Source organism: Procambarus clarkii, chromosome 46 (genome assembly GCF_040958095.1).
Source record: "Procambarus clarkii isolate CNS0578487 chromosome 46, FALCON_Pclarkii_2.0, whole genome shotgun sequence".
In the NCBI taxonomy this organism is placed as follows: domain Eukaryota; kingdom Metazoa; phylum Arthropoda; class Malacostraca; order Decapoda; family Cambaridae; genus Procambarus; species Procambarus clarkii.
In genome coordinates, this window is record NC_091195.1 from 28,015,586 (window position 1) to 28,033,085 (window position 17,500).

Here is a 17,500-nt window from a genome sequence, read left to right on the forward strand (position 1 = left end):
GAGCTTTCCATCAGATCTTGTACGGAGATAGATGCCTTCCGTGGTTGTTCCAAAGGCATGCTTGACGAGGATCATGAAGAAGATGCCGAACAAGGTTGGAGTAAGAACACACCCCTGTTGAACACCACTGTTGATGTTGAATGGTTCAGAAGTTGAGCCGTCGTACACGACTGTTCCCTTCATGTCCTTGTGGAACGATTGTATCATGCTGAGTAGGGTGGGTGGAGAGCCAATTTTGGCCAAGATCTTGAAGAGTCCGTCCCTACTCACGAGGTCGAAGGTCTTTGTAAGGGTCCGTCCCTACTCACGAGGTCGAAGGTCTTTGTAAGGTCTTTGTAAGGTCAATGAAGGCAATGTACAAGGCTTGATAAAATTTGATAAAATGCTATGCCCAAGATTACCATCCGAGTGCCGGCGGGGAAGTGGTTCAAATAGCTTCGGCTATCACTTCCTTATGTCCGGTCGTGATGGTCAAGTGGATTAAGGCGTCCTGTACATACCAGTTGCATTGTTCCTGGCAGTATGGGTTTGAGTCACTTCTGGGGTGTGAGTTTTCAGTTGCATATAGTCCTGGGGCCCATTCAGGCTTGTTTGCATTTTTGTTCCTCACGTGTGCCCCAAAGAATGAGGTGATTTGATAAAGTGCTATGCCCAAGATTACCATCCGAGTGCCGGCGGGGAAGTGGTTCAAATAGCTTCGGCTATCACTTCCTTATGTCCGGTAGTGATGGTCTAGTGGATTAAGGCGTCCTGTACATACCAGTTGCGTTGCTCCTGGCAATATGGGTTCGAGTCACTTCTGGGGTGTGAGTTTTCAGTTCCATATAGTCCTGGGGACCATTCAGGCTTGTTCGCATATATATATATATATATATATATATATATATATATATATATATATATATATATATATATATATATATATATATATATATATATATATGTCGTACCTAATAGCCAGAACGCACTTCTCAGCCTACTATTCAAGGCCCGATTTGCCTAATAAGCCAAGTTTTCATGAATTAATGTTTTTTCGTCTACCTAACCTACCTAACCTAACCTAACCTAGCTTTTTTTGGCTACCTAACCTAATCTTACCTATAAATATAGGTTAGGTTAGGTTAGGTAGGGTTGGTTAGGTTCGGTCATATATCTACGTTAATTTTAACTCCAATAAAAAGAAATTGACCTCATACATAGAGAAAAGGGATGCTTTATCATTTCATAAGAAAAAAATTATAGTAAATATATTAATTCAGGAAAACTTGGCTTATTAGGCAAATTGCGCCTTGAATAGTAGGCTGAGAAGTGAGTTCTGGCTACTAGGTACGACATATATATATATATATATATATATATATATATATATATATATATATATATATATATATATATATATATATATATATATATATATATATATATATATATATACAAAACCTTGTTTTTAAATGCTAATCTTGATCTGAAACTTTTCCTTGATAGATGTAATAGAACCCATGAGCACCATACCATAAATAAATAAATATATCTTATTTATTTAGTTAAAACCTAAAAGGGGTACCACCTCTGGTGCAAGTGAAGGGACCCGTAGCCTCGGAGAATAAAATAAAGAGTACTCAGAGAAGACCTTGTGGATCCTCACTGAACACTTTGATATTTTCTTCCCCTACCACCCCTATTCTTTTTGTATGTGTGTATATTTATCTCACTTTATTTTAAAATTTCATTACACAAAAAGGGTTACAACAATGTTACATGCAGGGTACAAGGCTGCTTGTCACAAGTTGTAGAGCTCCTCCAGCTCCTCAGATGGCGGGCAGGAACCATGGATGCAGTGAGCATTTCCTCTCTGGATCGCCACACTAAGGCGCTGAAAAAGGAAACTGGCAGCTCTAGGGTCTCTAGTTGTTTCAGTTAGCTTCGAACCCAGCTTTAAAAAAAAAATAGCAGCACTTTTACCCCAGGCACCAAGTGTCTCTGAGGCAATGGGGACAAAATCGTAGTGGTAATCAAGGTCTCTGTATTTACGCGACTTGGCTGCTTCTCGGAGATTGGCAGCACCTCCTGCCTGTGCAGCATTGAAGCCAACATAAGTGTTGGCTAAAGTTGAAACGCAAGTGTAGTCCCCCACCAACGTCTACCATTCTTCCAGGGGTTCACCATGATCCCCTCTGGATGACCGACAGGTTCATCAGAGTTGCGGGGCATTAGGTAACGAGGCACTCTCTCTGCTGGACAACCGGCTGTGGTAAGGCTTCTCTTAATAATGCCATTAACCTCGTCGTGTCTTGCATGCCATCCTCCTGTCCTTTGGCAGAGAAGGCCATGCCGTCCGTACCTGTCGGCCACTCTTCTCGCCGCAAATACACCTGTGTTCGGTGTTGATAGGGGCAGCAAGGCAGAGAGCCACAGCAATTCGGAAGGCCTGCTGTGTGAGACGTGTGCCGGTTGCTGACATTGGGGTTGCTAATAGGAAGTTACCTGCATGGGGAACTGCTACTGCTCTAAGTCAGGCAGTGTCATGTGATGTTGTCACAGCTTCTAGACATGTCGCAGCTGCTTGGTCGACAATGGGAAAATTAAAGCTGGATTGCTTGTGAGCTTCAGGTGGCGGTGGTTGGGGTGCTGGTCTTGTGAGAGACCCATTTGGTGGTGCAGACCGTAAAGCTGGGATCATGTACCCCTGCCTGTTGAACTAGGTGCTCAGGTAGGATTTCCTTCACTTCGGTTGTCAGATTGTGAAGAGGACAGGAACGCTGGTACAGCAATTTGTGTTGCTGTACGAACACCAAGACCCCCCGAGTTTGACAAAAAGGGAGGCTTGTTTCCACTGTGAGTCGCCGAGAGAAAGGTTGAGGACTTTTCTAGCATTGATTTCAGCAAGCTGTCGTACTCTTTTAATTTAATATTATTGAAAGATGGCGAACATCTAAGAAAGTAGGTCAGCCTGGGGAGGGACAAGCATCTGGTGATGAGGTAAAGTGCATCATGAGCATCCATGTCTTCAATCCTTTCATTTATCCTCTTCAGGTCAGTGATCTTCTTACCAAGGGGCCTCGTAGCCTGGTGGATAGCGCGCAGGACTTGTAATTCTGTGGCGCAGGTTCGATTCCCGCACGAGGCAGAAACAAATGGGCAAAGTTTCTTTCACCCTGAATGCCCCTGTTACCTAGCAGTAAATAGGTATCTGGGAGTTAGTCAGCTGTCATGGGCTGCTTCCTGGGGGTGGAGGCCTGGTCGAGGACCGGGCCGCGGGGACATTAAAGCCCTGAAATCATCTCAAGATAACCAAGGACCTCGTCGATGGCATTCCCTCCAAGAGGAGCGCCTAGGAGTGTGCTGTCCTCAGGGTTGGTTGTATGAATGTCAGGCAAAACAACCTTTATTTGCTCTATTATGTGCTGGTTGGTAGAGGTTATTTCACACTTGGAGGAGTTCAGGGTGAGGCTTAGACTTGCTCCTTGCTCCTGAATTATTCTTATGTCCTCTAGGAGGGAGTCTGGGGAGCCAGCTAGAGTACCATCGTTCAAAAACCAAATGTTGAGCTCTCTTACGACCCTGGGTTCATCAGTGGAAACCAGAGGTTAAATTGAGCTAAATAAATGACTTTATATTATTTGAGGCGCTTGTCGATGTGTCTCTGTTCGTATCTTCCTTGCCAGACGAAAGACGAATCTTGTTTCTCACAGAGCATTTAAAGACTGAGCTTGTGGTTGATTATTAATTAATAAAATAGGCATCAACTATGTTTACAAATGATTAGAAAGTATTAGTAAAGTAGATCTGAGTAAACTTGGATATAGGGCTGCTGTACGATTAGCTGAGTAGTCGGCCGGCAGCGAGTCAACTCGGGAGCTCTGGAACTGGAGGCTGAAGCGGTCTTCTCTGGCTGGCGTCGTGGTGTAAACATCTCTGCATCCCTCTCCCCTTCCTCCTGCTTCTCTCCTTTACCTTATTCTGTGTCTAGTTTACCAAGACAAGTAATGTGCTGTATTCTCGTTTTCTGGCATAAGTGTGTATTAATTAATTAGGGTATCACTAGTGTTTATATTGCTAAGTTACTCTAAGGGGGTCCCAGTGGAACCACGTGGGCTCCAGTAGTACCAGTAAGCTACCTAGAGTCCTTGCTAGTGTCCCTTGCCTAGTAGACTTTACCCTAGCTTGTGCTCATTGTAAAACCTTGTATCCTGCTTATGTGGACCAAGGCTTTTAACGTAAGATAGTGGGGTAAAGTAATTATTGTTATTGTGGCGAATGTATATGGGGAGTTGTTAAGAGGGTTTAATAAAAAGTTAGTTTTAAAGGAGTATCCATTCTTCCTGTGTAGGAGATCAATGATCTACCTCTAGGCTGACATTTTCAGAAAGCCACTATAAGTATTACTGTTTTATATTTTTATTGGGGGCCGGACCTTTATGATCTCCCTTAATGGTGATACCTCCTGATTCTAACTGCTGACCCTACACCAATATAATACTAGATCCCCCATAGCAGCCAACACTTATAACAAGCTCACTGGACAGGTTATTTGATGACTAGGCAGAAAAGAGAAGGAGCAAGAGGGTCGCCCTCTTGGACACCTTGTGATTAAATTTCATGTTCCCCCAATGACAGAGTTAGATTCTTGCTGTAACATGAGTTAACAAACGGGTAGAAGGAAAAAAACAATGAATCGCACTGAGTACTACATCCCCTTTTACCAGATTGAAAGCAATTTTGAAATCCAGTTTTATCAGGGTTTTTCTATCTGCAATGTTGGCAATGTAGGCTCTAGCTGCATGAGCAACTGCCTCACACCCTTGGGGAATGCTAAACCCGAGCTGTTTTGGCTTCAGCATGACTGCTGCTGCCTGGCTAACTGTTCTAGCAGCAGCCTTAGTGATGAGGTGCCGGAGTGAATTGTCCCACAGCATTTGGTCTGATTCCTCCATCCTTTTTCCTCAGGGCACAGAGTGAAGCGCCAAAAAAAGGGAGGCTGTATGGTCTCTGGTATGTTGCCAGCTAGGCATGTGTTGGCGAATCTAATAAGTTCCACCAGGAGGCCCTGTGCAATGTCTCCCAGTGCAGGGTTGAGCATTTGTTTGATGTGGTTGGGTCTTAGTCCTGTGAGCCCACCTGCTGATCCTGGTGGGAAGGATAAAGCTGCTTTATGCACCACGGATTCGACTGGATTAGTTATATATACTGTATAAAAGAAGGTACATTGGGTTTATGAGAGTACATAGCATTGATGTTTTCACATTTATTGTAAAGCCACTAACACGCATAGCATTTCGGGCAGGTTCTTAATCTTACAGATAATTTTAAGTAGGTAATTTCTAGCAAAACTGAGAAATGTTAACAGGTACATTGTAAGAATACTTGATGAAGATTAGTAGGTACATTAGAGTAAAATTTAAGTATTATCAACAGGTACATTGTAGTATAATTTGATGATTATTTCTAGGTATTATGTAGTAAAATATGTGTTCAATATAACAACCATGATATAAGATGATAGCAGTTATTGTAATGGTGAAGTTGAATGGCTTAGGCACATATATTGGGGAAGTGGGTAGCACAATAGTATTAAGTTCTAGATATTAATGTTTTTCCTGCCCGAAACGCATTGCGTAATAGTGGCTTTAGGCATTGTATGTACTAGCTCTATCTATATATCAATCCATTAATGTAACATCACTTGTATGTATATACCTTACCTGAATAAACATATTTATTTATTTATTTATTTAAGATACAGTGCGAGTTTAAGGCACTAGGTAGGAAACTATGAAGATGAAATTAAGTACTTTTTGGTTTTATTTTTGAGTAAGGCATAGGTTGGACAGCTTTTAAATTCATTAGGGAGTGAATTCCATAGACTAGGTCCCTTTATTTGCATAGATGATGATTATGGGTTCCATTACATTTGTCAAGGAAGAGTTTCAGAACAGGATTTGTATTTAAGAACAGGGTTTTATAAATCTAAATGGCACAAGAGAATGTGTAGAGTGAGTTTATGTTTAGCATGTTTAGGGATTTAAACAGCGGGACTGAGTGTTGTCTGAAAGTAGAATTTGTTATTGTTCTGATAGCAGATTTTTGCTGGGTGATGATGGGCTTGAGGTGGTTTACAGTGGTTGAACCCCCATGCACAATATTATATGTAAGATAGGGATAAATTAGCTCATAGTATAATGAGAAGAGAGCAGAGCGGGGAACATAATATCCTACTTTATAAAGTATACCGACCGTTTTAGACGGTCCATAGAATTACCCAAATCAGCCCAAAACTACACAAATCGTCCTAGCATTACGTAAGTAATGAAGAAATATGGTATATTTACTTACTATAATGTTGGTGCTACACGTAGAACATGATCAAACCTATTTTTACTCTGAAATAATCTAATTTCATAACGAAATGAGACGTAAATATGTGAGAGGTGACGCCATAGGAAGTCGACGGTCCAAGCGACAATTATGTGGAGCGACTTATCCAAGAAATATGGTCGCCTGGAGAGTGTTTGCTGCCATATCAGCCTCCTGTACACAGTGATCCAGTCCTTTTCGTTCATTGAACACCGAACCCTACACGCCCTCTGATATATTGCTTAATTAACAAATATTCAGATTCAGATTCAGATTCAGATGTTTATTCAGGTAAGGTATATACATACAAGTGATGTTACATTAATGGATTGATATATAGATAGAGCTAGTACATACAATGCCTAAAGCCACTATTACGCAATGCGTTTCGGGCAAGAAAAACATTAATATCTAGAACTTAATACTAATTGAGCATAAAGAATAAAAAGTGTTGAGAACAAATACAAATAAAGATAAAAAAAGGGGGAACATGACTGAAAAAGCAGCACAAATACAGTAGGTTGACAAACAGTGTTGATTAAAAAAAAAGAAAATAACAGACATGGGTTGACAATAGAGGAGTGAGGTAGATTACAGGGAATTTATTAGGTAGTGTTTAGTTTTTATCTTAAACTGGTTGAGAGAGGTACAGTCTTTAACATGGTTGGGAAGGTCATTCCACATTCTGGGCCCCTTGATTTGCAGAGCATTTCTAGTTAGATTAAGTCGTACTCTAGGAATATCAAAACTGTATTTATTTCTGGTGTGGTGCTCATGGGTTCTGTTACAACCTTCTATGAAGCTTTTAAGATCAGGATTGGCATTATAGTTTAGCGTTTTATATATGTATAATACACATGAGAGAATGTGCAGTGACTTAATATCTAACATATTCAGAGATTTGAGTAGGGGTACCGAGTGATGTCTGGGGCCAGAGTTGGATATTGTTCTAATAGCAGCTTTGTGTTGGGTAATTAGAGGACGTAAGTGATTTTGGGTAGTAGAACCCCAAGCACAAATACCATAGTTGAGATAAGGATAGATAAGGGAGTAATAGAGAGTCATCAGGGCAGGGCGTGGTACATCTGATCTTATCTGATCTGATCTTATCTTCACAAATAAAGATTATATTTGTATATGTTATCAGAAAGGCAGATATAAAATAGTTTTTGTGAATCCATCACAGAGATTATACCTTATTAGAGAGGAAAAATATTCATACTTTAAACAAGGCTTCATGGCCGACGCTCTCCTTACCGATATAGGAACTATGACCTTCCGAAGATCAATGTTAATTTAATCTAGATATTGTAATAAACGAAGTTTTCTATGTCATCATAAAGACATAAATATAAGCTGCATGTTAATACTTTGGCATAAATATAACTGAAGTGAAAGTGAAGATATATGCCTTTTTATAGTTACTTGATGGCTCGCTCAGGGAGTGTGAAGGCCTCCACACAAGCCAATCAATTTTATAATTACTTTGCATATATGCAAAGTAACGTCATAGGTCTTTATGTCAGAATAAAGCCATGTAGACGATAATGTAACTACATTTCAAGGAAAACATATCTTAATATAATTATTAAATGAATGCAAAGTTATGGTTAAATAAATAGCCAATACCACACAATCGCCGGTGTCCGGACACATGAATAGTCGCATTAGGTGAAAGGAAATGTACCCAACCATTTCCATTTACCCAACCAGTTTGTGCACCCTATACTCATCCTCTGTGCGGTAATTTATTGTGCACCCCATACTTATCTTGTTACCAGTAGTTTGTGCAGCCCATACCCATCCTGTGACCTGTAATTTATTATGCAACCCATACTTATCCTGTGACCTGTAGTTTATTGTGCAGCTCATACTCATCCTGTGAGTCATAGGACATTGTGCAACCCTTTCTCATCGTGTGAATCTTTGTTTACTTTGCTCTCCATATTCATCCTCTGCGCGATAGTTCCTTGTGCAACCCATACCCATGATGTGAGTGGTAGTTTATTGTGTACCCTATACTCATCCTGTGAGTATAGGGTACACAATTCTTGTTTGGATTCTTGTAATGTTATTTGTCTATTTGTACTCACAGCATTTGTGCGCCCCTTGAGGGACTTGAATTAGAGGGGGGTTGAAATAGCCTAAGCTACTCTATCCCTTTGAGATGTATTTATTGCTTATCTCAATAAACATACTTGAACTTGAACTTGGGTACACAATGAGTTCATTTGTACTCCATGCTCATCATCAAGAAAATGGTCACTGCTTGCATCACAAGCGGGGATGTTTCTGGCGGGGGAGAAAGAAACAATTGCGCAGCGCGTCCCGCGGCGTTGCGCGGGCAGTTTGGGGCCGTATAAATACGGGCGCACAACGGGGCTCCGCCTCACTCCGCCTGCCCTCGCCGCTGCCCTCGCAAAACCCCACCCTCCCCCCCTTTTGCAAGCGGCTGCTTTTGTACCCCCGTCATGCTTTGCACAGTTGTCCCGATTGTCTCCCCACTGCATGTGGGAAGGGGGGTGCAGCGCCGGTCCCCAAGTGTCCCGCTGTCCGCAGCTAATACTTTGCCCAGTCTAGGTGCTAGTAAGCCCTACTTTGTAGTCACACCCCCTTCTCCTTATCCATTAGGTCTTTTACGGCCTCTTGGCCGGGTACATTACGTGTTATGTGGTCTCTCACTTATTAGTTATTCTTTGTGTCCTGCCTGTTATATCCTAGTGTTATATAATTACTACACATTTGCACTCGGCCTTAATTCTAGTACCAGTTAACCTTTAGGTTTCTGCAGAATTAGTTTCCATGTCACTATAGGCTAAGGTCTCATACTTACTACGGGTGTACCTTTTAAGTTAAATCTAGTCCTTGGAATTGTTACTGTTAATTCTTACTTTATATATTTACTTTATATATTTTAATATAAACGTTATATATTCCTTAAATTATATTTGAAACTTTGAATATTTACATGTTCAATATTAAGTTTTATATAATATCAACTTTGTTAAGTCTATAATATAAACCGTGTTTAATATAAACTTTATATAATTACTTACTTTATGTGAACTTTATATATTTACATGTTCTGCAGAATTTAATCTTCAATAAACTGTAACGCCCCATACTGCCAGTATCTTTCTCCCCCTGGTCAGAAGTGTATTTTACCAGCATTGTAATATAAATTAAGAATAAAAGCTTAACTGGATTACGGACCCATAATCAAAATAAGAGCCATCACTAATTATCATGACAAATTGTCTAGGCTTCACTTCCGCCTTCGACAAGCTGCCGCCGGAGGTGGGTATAGTTTATTGTACACCCCCGCACCCCCAGTCCTGGAAGGGCGGGCATTGGGATGTGGACATGTGTACTGTCTCAGACCCTGTTGGAATATAACCAGTCTGTCAATCGGGTCAACCCAAGTGTTGCGTTTCCATGCGTTTCCAAAAGGGTCGCCCATGTTGGAATCGGTGAACGCCCTAGTATTATTGTTGAAAACATCTTAATAACTTATTAAACCAAAGGTCTTTTTATGTCAGAAGAACGGCAGAAACTAGATCTATATATGAAAACTCTTTCAGGACAAAATTTAAAGTAAAACTAGATTATGTAAAACTAGATTAAAGTAAATTTATGTTTCTATCTTTCTTGAGACGTATAAAAATCTTACGTTTATTAACGATTCTGCGTGAAATAAGCATTGTTCTGAGATGAATATTGCGGATTTCCGGCTCGACGACCGATGAAAAATGCAACTTTTATACAACTACAAATATCTTTAGTTTTACTTTAAATTTTGTCCTGAAAGAGTTTTCATATATAGATCTAGTTTCTGCCATTCTTCTGACATAAAAAGACCTTTGGTTTAATAAGTTATTAAGATGTTTTCAACAATATTCCAACTGGGTCTGAGACATTTACACTGGCGGGCGGCGTTCTTGCCAACTATATGGCTGTTAAGTTGAAAATTGTAACTGTTAAGAGCATTCTATTGTGGTTTTAATATTGAACAATTATACATATACGAAACAGACAAATCTGGTGTCCGAAATAGTAAAAATATTAGTGTGCGATGTGATCAATGTAAGGGGGATATTGGGTGTGCCTCGTATCCCCTACAACAACAACAAGTTCGAGAGCGATGAGGCCGCCACCTACTAGCTTCAGGATGTCGTCGAATCTAAATCAACAATATACTACCGCCGCTACTTTCTCGGAAACGTAAGTACCTGCCGCTTTACTTCTCTCACCCTGCCTAGCCTGGCCTGGCCTGACCTGGCCTAGCCAGACCTGACCAGACCTGACCTGGCCTAGCCTTACCTAGCCTAGTCTGACCTGGCCTAGTCTGACCTGACCTGGCCTAGCCTTACCTAGCCTAGTCTGACCTGGCCTAGTCTGACCTGACCTGGCCTAGCCTTACCCAACACTAATCACCACACGTGACAGCCCAAACGAATCGCAAATAAGTACACGTAACAAGTCATATGCCCGGACACACTTTCACCTTGGGGACTGAGTGGTAACTATTGTATAGAAGAGCCGGCTCCCTGAGAGTGGTAAGAGGGCGTGATAAGAGGCTAATGTGTGGTCTTGAAGGAAGTCGATAAAGCAGACAATTTTCAAAAGGAAGGGCAGCATAACGAGCAGACAGGAATGGACAGACAGTCGGTTATCCTATAATGTGTAATACGCCCCGCACAGCATGGGTGGTGTGGAGGGGGGGGGGGGTTGTAGCAGGGCACAGTATGGTGATGGTGCGGGTGAAGTACACACCCACTGAATTCCTGCCATCAATAATTGTTTTCATAACCATTAGAACAATGGCATCCCTCCAGCCACCATCCTTCCACTGACCCCCTCCTCTGGTCCTCCACCTCAGACAATAACCCCCCACACCCCCTCTCCCTTCCAGACATCAGCATGTCAAAATCAGTACCATAATGTGTTTAAACTATTTAAACTAAGTCATTGTGTACCTCAAGGTATCTTAATTCATTTGAAAGTGTACATGTGCATTCGTTCATATACTCGCCTAATTGTGCTTGCTGGGGTTGAGCTCTGGCTCTTTAGTTCCACCTCTCAACCGTCAATCAACAGGTGTACAGGTTTCTGAGCCTATTGGGCTCTATCATATCTACACTTGAACCTGTGTATGGAGTCAGCCTCCACCACATCACTTACTAATGCATTCCATTAGATATAATCATATATGATTACACATAATCATAATCATTCCATACACATAATCATATATGTGTACGTCAACGTATACATACATGCGTATATATGCCTCATATTAAAATACTGATAAACGAATGACCATGAACAAATTAATTTATAATTGTAGCATTATATATAATTTTAATAGACTAATTACGTGTTTATACATTTGAATGGTCCAGACAGGTGGCCAGCCTTGGACATATACACTTCTGGTAGGCACAATGACCTCATGTTAGACCCTTGATAGATTATGTGAGAGAGAGAGAGAGAGAGCTGGGGCAGGGAGGTGCGTGCCCCAGGGAGATAATCCATGCCCATGCCCCGCCTCGAGGTCAGTTCTCGAGTCACACCAAGAATAACAATCGAGCAAGTTGTCCTGACCAGGATGTGGCATATTAGGGAGGGTTGAGGAATAGGAAGCCTGTCTGATAGGGCTCTTGGCAAGCAGCTCTCCCTCAGTCTACCTATCTATATGGAAGAAATGTATCTAGGCCCTCCTCCCCCCTGCCTATTCTCTCTCCCCCACCTTTCTTCCTTCATTTCCTCCCTCCTTCCCTCCCCCTCACTGGTGAGAGAGTAGGAGTGTGAGAGTGGTTAGAGAACTCGTAGTTCTCGCGCTCGTGAAATTGTCTGCGACCCTGGAGGAGTAGAGCGGAGGGGGGGGTGAAAGTAGGTGACGATGGAGGAGTAGAGGGGAGCATTATATGCAGTGAACGTTAAGTTAGGTTAGGTTAGGTTAGCCTAACCTAACATATCATATTTATTCATTACTAACGTATTGCCAGGAAGATTTCTGAAGCTTGTGTAGCTTGTGGTAATTAGACGGACCCTTCTCATCTACATTAATGACCTTCCAAATGCCTCCCAACATCTCAAACCAATTCTGTTTGCTGACACGACCTTCATTTACTCCAGTCCTGACCCCCTTGCTCTAAATGTCACAGTGAAAACTGAGCTAAATAAAGTCCATCACTGGCTAACTGCCAATAAACTCACCCTCAACATTGACAAAACTTTCTATATTCTGTTTGGCAATAAATCCTCAAATCAAATAAATCTCAGGATAAACAATACCCAAATTTGTAACAAAGTAGATGGCAAATTCCTTGACGTTCTCATTGACCGCAAGCTGAATTTCCAGGGACACATTCTAAACATATAAAAAAAAGTTTCAAAAACTGTTGGCATTCTTTCTAAGATCAGATATTATGTACCTTGCTCTGCCTTGGTGACACTCTATTATTCTCTCATCTATCCTTATCTCAACTATGGTATTTGTGCTTGGGGTTCTACTACCCAAAATCATTTACGTCCTCTAATTACTCAACACAAAGCTGCTATTAGGACAATATCTAACTCTGGCCTCAGACATCACTCGGTACCCTTACTCAAATCTCTGAATATGTTAGATATTAAGTTTTTTTATTTATTTATTATTTATTTATATATATACAAATAAATAAATAAATTTCTGCACATCCTCTCATGTGTATTATATATATATAAAACACTGAACTGTGATGTCAATCCTGACCTTAAAAGCTTCCTAATAGGTTGTCCGTTGATTAATGTATATAGACACACTGAGATAAGGACTGTTCCTGAACAAATAGCCTGGATGTGTCACAACGGAAAGGTTGATGATATTCTTGAGAGATATAAGAATTTTGCACCAAGATTGTAATATTTTGTTGAATTATCTGCATGTCTCTTGCAAATTGTCTATACAGTATACCTAGGTCATAAAAGTATTTGTGTGTACGTCTGATAACATACTCCTTGTGAAGGAGGAAATGTATATGTTTACCTCTCACAATGCTTGGCAATATGTTTATTTGTGATGTGTGTCTATGTATATATTAACACATTGTACTGAATGGGGTGAGAATAGCTTGAGCTACCTCATCCCTTTGTGTGTATTTTACCTCAATAAACTTATTTCAATTTCAATTTCAATAGGTTGTAACAGATCGCACGAGCTCCACACCAGAAATAAATACCTATTTGATATTCCAAGAGTACGACTTAAACTAGAAATGCTTTATAAATCATTAAGGGACCTCGAATGTGGAATGACCTTCCTAATTATGTTAAAAGACTGTACCTCTCCCAACCAGTTTAAGATAAAAACAAAATACTACCTTATTAACTCCATGTAACCTACCTCGCCCCCAAAATGTCAACCTGTCTACTACTTGAAACAATGCTGTTTGTTGACCAAATTGTATTTTTGCTTTTTTTCTGCCATGTTTCCCCCCCCCCCCCCTTTTTTTCTCAACACAATTTATGCTTTAATCTCAATTAGTATTAAGTTTTAGTCTTAGTGTTTTTCCTGCCCGAAACGCTTTGCGTAATAGTGGCTTTAGGCATTGAATGTACTAGCTCTATCTATAAATTCATCAACTTTTTGTATCTCACCTTGTATGTACTTTACCTGAATAAATATTGTTTTTGTTTGTTTTTGTTTATTTCATGAGTCTCCTCTTGACACCAATACATGCAAGCTCGTCCAGGATCGCAATCTCCTGCGCTTTGTCGATTCTAGTGTGTGGTAAAGAACATCCAATAAATCTGTCCCCCCAGAATGAAAAAAATTGTGGCAACATTTCAACATTTCTATGCTGGCAATCACAAATATAATACCAATTAATTATTGTACCCTTTAATTCACTCAGTAATACAAAACTCACACAGGACAGCGACATTATGGCACATTTCCTTACATATGCTTATTTCTCCTTGCCAGCAAATAGGTACTGGGAGTTAGGCAGCCGCTATGGGTTTTATCAGGGAACGAGTCAGAAGTTGGAATAGAGAAACCCTTTATAATCCACACAGACATCCTGTATCCCAGAATGAAGAAAATCGTGGTAAACCATATCTTAGGCTTGAAAAAAAACAATGTTACTTCAATATGCTTTATAAATTGAGCACAATACATGTAAGTTTAGGAAAACTGAAAATTATTAACTAACTTGTGCAAAAATTAGAAAAATAATCAACTAGTGAGAATCAGCACAGTTTGGTTCACAAAATAAAGTTGGAGAACCAGGAATGTATTGTGTTGTAGGAGGAGAGGTCTTATCTGTACAATGATTCACACACACTAGCAACAGTTTATGTAATCTATTTCCACCCACCCATCCCTCCCAATGTCCAATAAGAACATCAATACAATAACTATTGATGCCACCAAGTGGCCGATACTACATCATCATTACATAAGTAAATGATGCGATATCAATACTGATAATTTAACACTTGTGCAGTTTTAAATATCACGTTTTGTTTTGTGAATTACTGAAAATGTAATAATTTGTTATGGTTACAGAAATTAAATGCTTAACCTACAAGACTGACAAATCTTAATTTTAAGGTATTTATTACTTAAAATACGACAATACAATATTTGCCAAATGTTCTGTGCAAGGCGGTCGATTAGAGCCAAGTGTCACACCTTGCCAACCTAACATATTTAACAAAAAGTTATATACACTTACCTAGTGAATAAAATTGTTCTTTAGCACAAGTCAATCCTAAGCTCCAGATAATGAACCATCAACACACAAATGTTACAAATGATGACAAATTCTAACGGCTCATTAGTCCTTTCACATGTGTAGTAATTTATATACTGGATATTAATGTTGGTAAAAAAAAACATACTACTCATAATATATTAAAATATGAGGTAGGAGAAATTGTATGAATACATCAAGATTAAAATTCATGATCAAAATACTGTTGATAAACTTCAGTAACCGAGAGCCCATTGATTACTACAAGAACTTTATATAAACAACAAAAGCATCAGGAATGTTTAACCACCTATCTTAGAAAAATAATGTGCATTATAAAATGACAACCAGAGAAAGGAGGACCTGCAAGTGTTACGTGTACAGTGAACAACTGCCAATCAGTTTTGCTTTGTAAACCATGCTCTCGACATCACCACATGTGAAAGGTCAAGTCTAACTCTTTCACAATTTACTAGTCAATATATTGTTGTAAACACAAGACAAAAATTACCAATTTATATAAAGATTTCACTTTCATAGATAAATGATCAATAAAAATTAATCATTTAACTATAAACAGCTATAACAAAAAAACGTGTAGTTATTACCTGATTAAAGCAAAATGACTCTGAATTTTACTGGATTTTAAAAAGTACTAATCAATTTGCATGTCAAAAGAGTTGGATTATGAGAGTCAAACACTCAAATTATTACTTTACTGCACAACACTAAGGATGGCTATATTTTCCTTTATGTCTTGTGTATAAATTTTACACCACAAAAATCATTGCTTCCCAGCAATAAGATAATTGATCCCCAGCAATAAGATAATTGATCTTACATTGCAATGCTCAAAGTGAAAAGCAATGATTAATGAGAAGCTGCACACGTGCACACGCACTTTTAATCTCTCCTGCACTTAACGTACTGTATTACTTCACAGACAGGGAGTGCACTGTTGCACTTAACAACAGTGCTCATTAATTTGCAACATCACAAGCTGCTGGCTTCCTGTCCCTGTTGGGGCCACATGAGATAGAAGCCATTGCAATCAATCTTTTACACAATAACTGTCCCATCAATATTGCAAGGTGGTTTTGTTTATCAATATTGCAAGATAAAAGTTTATGATAAAACTCAAAACAGCAGTGGCTGAAAACCTCACTTTGAGATCTTAATGACAACAATCTATGAACACAGCAGTATTAAATTTGCCATAGGCCTATGATTTTAACACTGCTATTCACAACCAATCAAATCTGAATTCCTACTAAATAAGCATTGTACTGTATTATATGTACAAGGAACTATAATAAACTAAATACTGTACTGGGCACAACAAATATAAAAAAATAATTTCCTCTTTAAACTTCAACTGTAGATGTAACAAACCTAATTAATCTGCGATATCAAACGTAGTTTTGAAAATACGTAAATCATACTAGACCAAATTCAACTGAATCTACAACTGAAAAGGTTTTCACACATGCACACACATATTTACCATAATGCTACAGAGATATCCTTTACTTTCAAGAAAATATAGTAAGGATACACACAAAATGTATACCCTAATAAACTGCCATGTTCTCGCAGTTATACCGATAATTTTGAAACAATGATACTAGCCTCACAAAACGCATAAACTCCCATACTATTTACAGACTAAATATTTGATCTAACCATAAAAGCAGACTTCCAAATCTTATCTTGTTTATCAGCCAACATATGCAACAATCAAATTAATCCACCTAAAATTCAAAAACTATATAGACATAGCACGCTATTGTGATTTCATTGTGCACTTTCCAAAGACTAGTTGCACTGACAAGATTTACAAAAACAAAAGTCAAGTTCTGGCTGGAAGAGACACAACAGGGGGGGTGGGTGGCATAAAGGCAATCTATGCAGCAGAGGTCAGTGCAGTCTACTCGGCTGCAATGACCCAGGTTCAATCGCCATACAGAATGAGATATTTGAATACATTTCCTTCCACCTGATTTCTAGGTTCACCTAGCAGTAAATGGGGATAGTAGCCAGGATGGTACGCAAATGTTGTAGGTAGCATCCTGGGGAGAGCATCCTGGGGAGAGCATCCTGGAGGGAGGTCAGTATTGTAGTTTACATAGGGAGACCTTGATAAGCCTAACAAGCTTCTTGTTTCTGACTCGAGGAAAACATATTTATATATATACACTCTGTTAATTTACTTTATATTCTGTACTGTATATACATTTTAATGCTATTAGTACACCTAGGAGTTTAATCTGGAAAGGAAGGGGGAAAGGAGGCAATTTTCCAAATACTGAAAGTAACAATTGACTTGCACATTTCTCAAGTACTGTACATCAAAACAAAGCATAATATATAATGGGTATATTATATAATAGATTGAATGTAACACC

At 39.4% G+C, this 17,500-nt stretch overlaps 1 protein-coding gene and 1 long non-coding RNA gene across 4 annotated transcripts in view; one reads left to right on the top strand and one right to left on the bottom strand.

Moving 5' to 3' along the window:
* The first annotated feature begins 9,918 nt into the window (after positions 1 to 9,918).
* Positions 9,919 to 16,186, top strand: LOC138350674 (uncharacterized). Its single transcript, XR_011222199.1, has 2 exons — positions 9,919 to 10,575; positions 13,537 to 16,186. It is a non-coding gene; the product is annotated as an uncharacterized lncRNA (long non-coding RNA).
* The window catches only part of Gnpnat (glucosamine 6-phosphate N-acetyltransferase), an 85,906-nt gene continuing 82,887 nt past the window's right edge, over positions 14,482 to 17,500 (bottom strand). For all 3 annotated transcript variants that reach the window (XM_069301876.1, XM_069301878.1, XM_069301879.1), the window contains exon 6: positions 14,482 to 17,500. This exon is cut by the window's right edge and continues 1,328 nt beyond it. The gene's annotated coding sequence lies outside the window, so the exon portion shown is untranslated.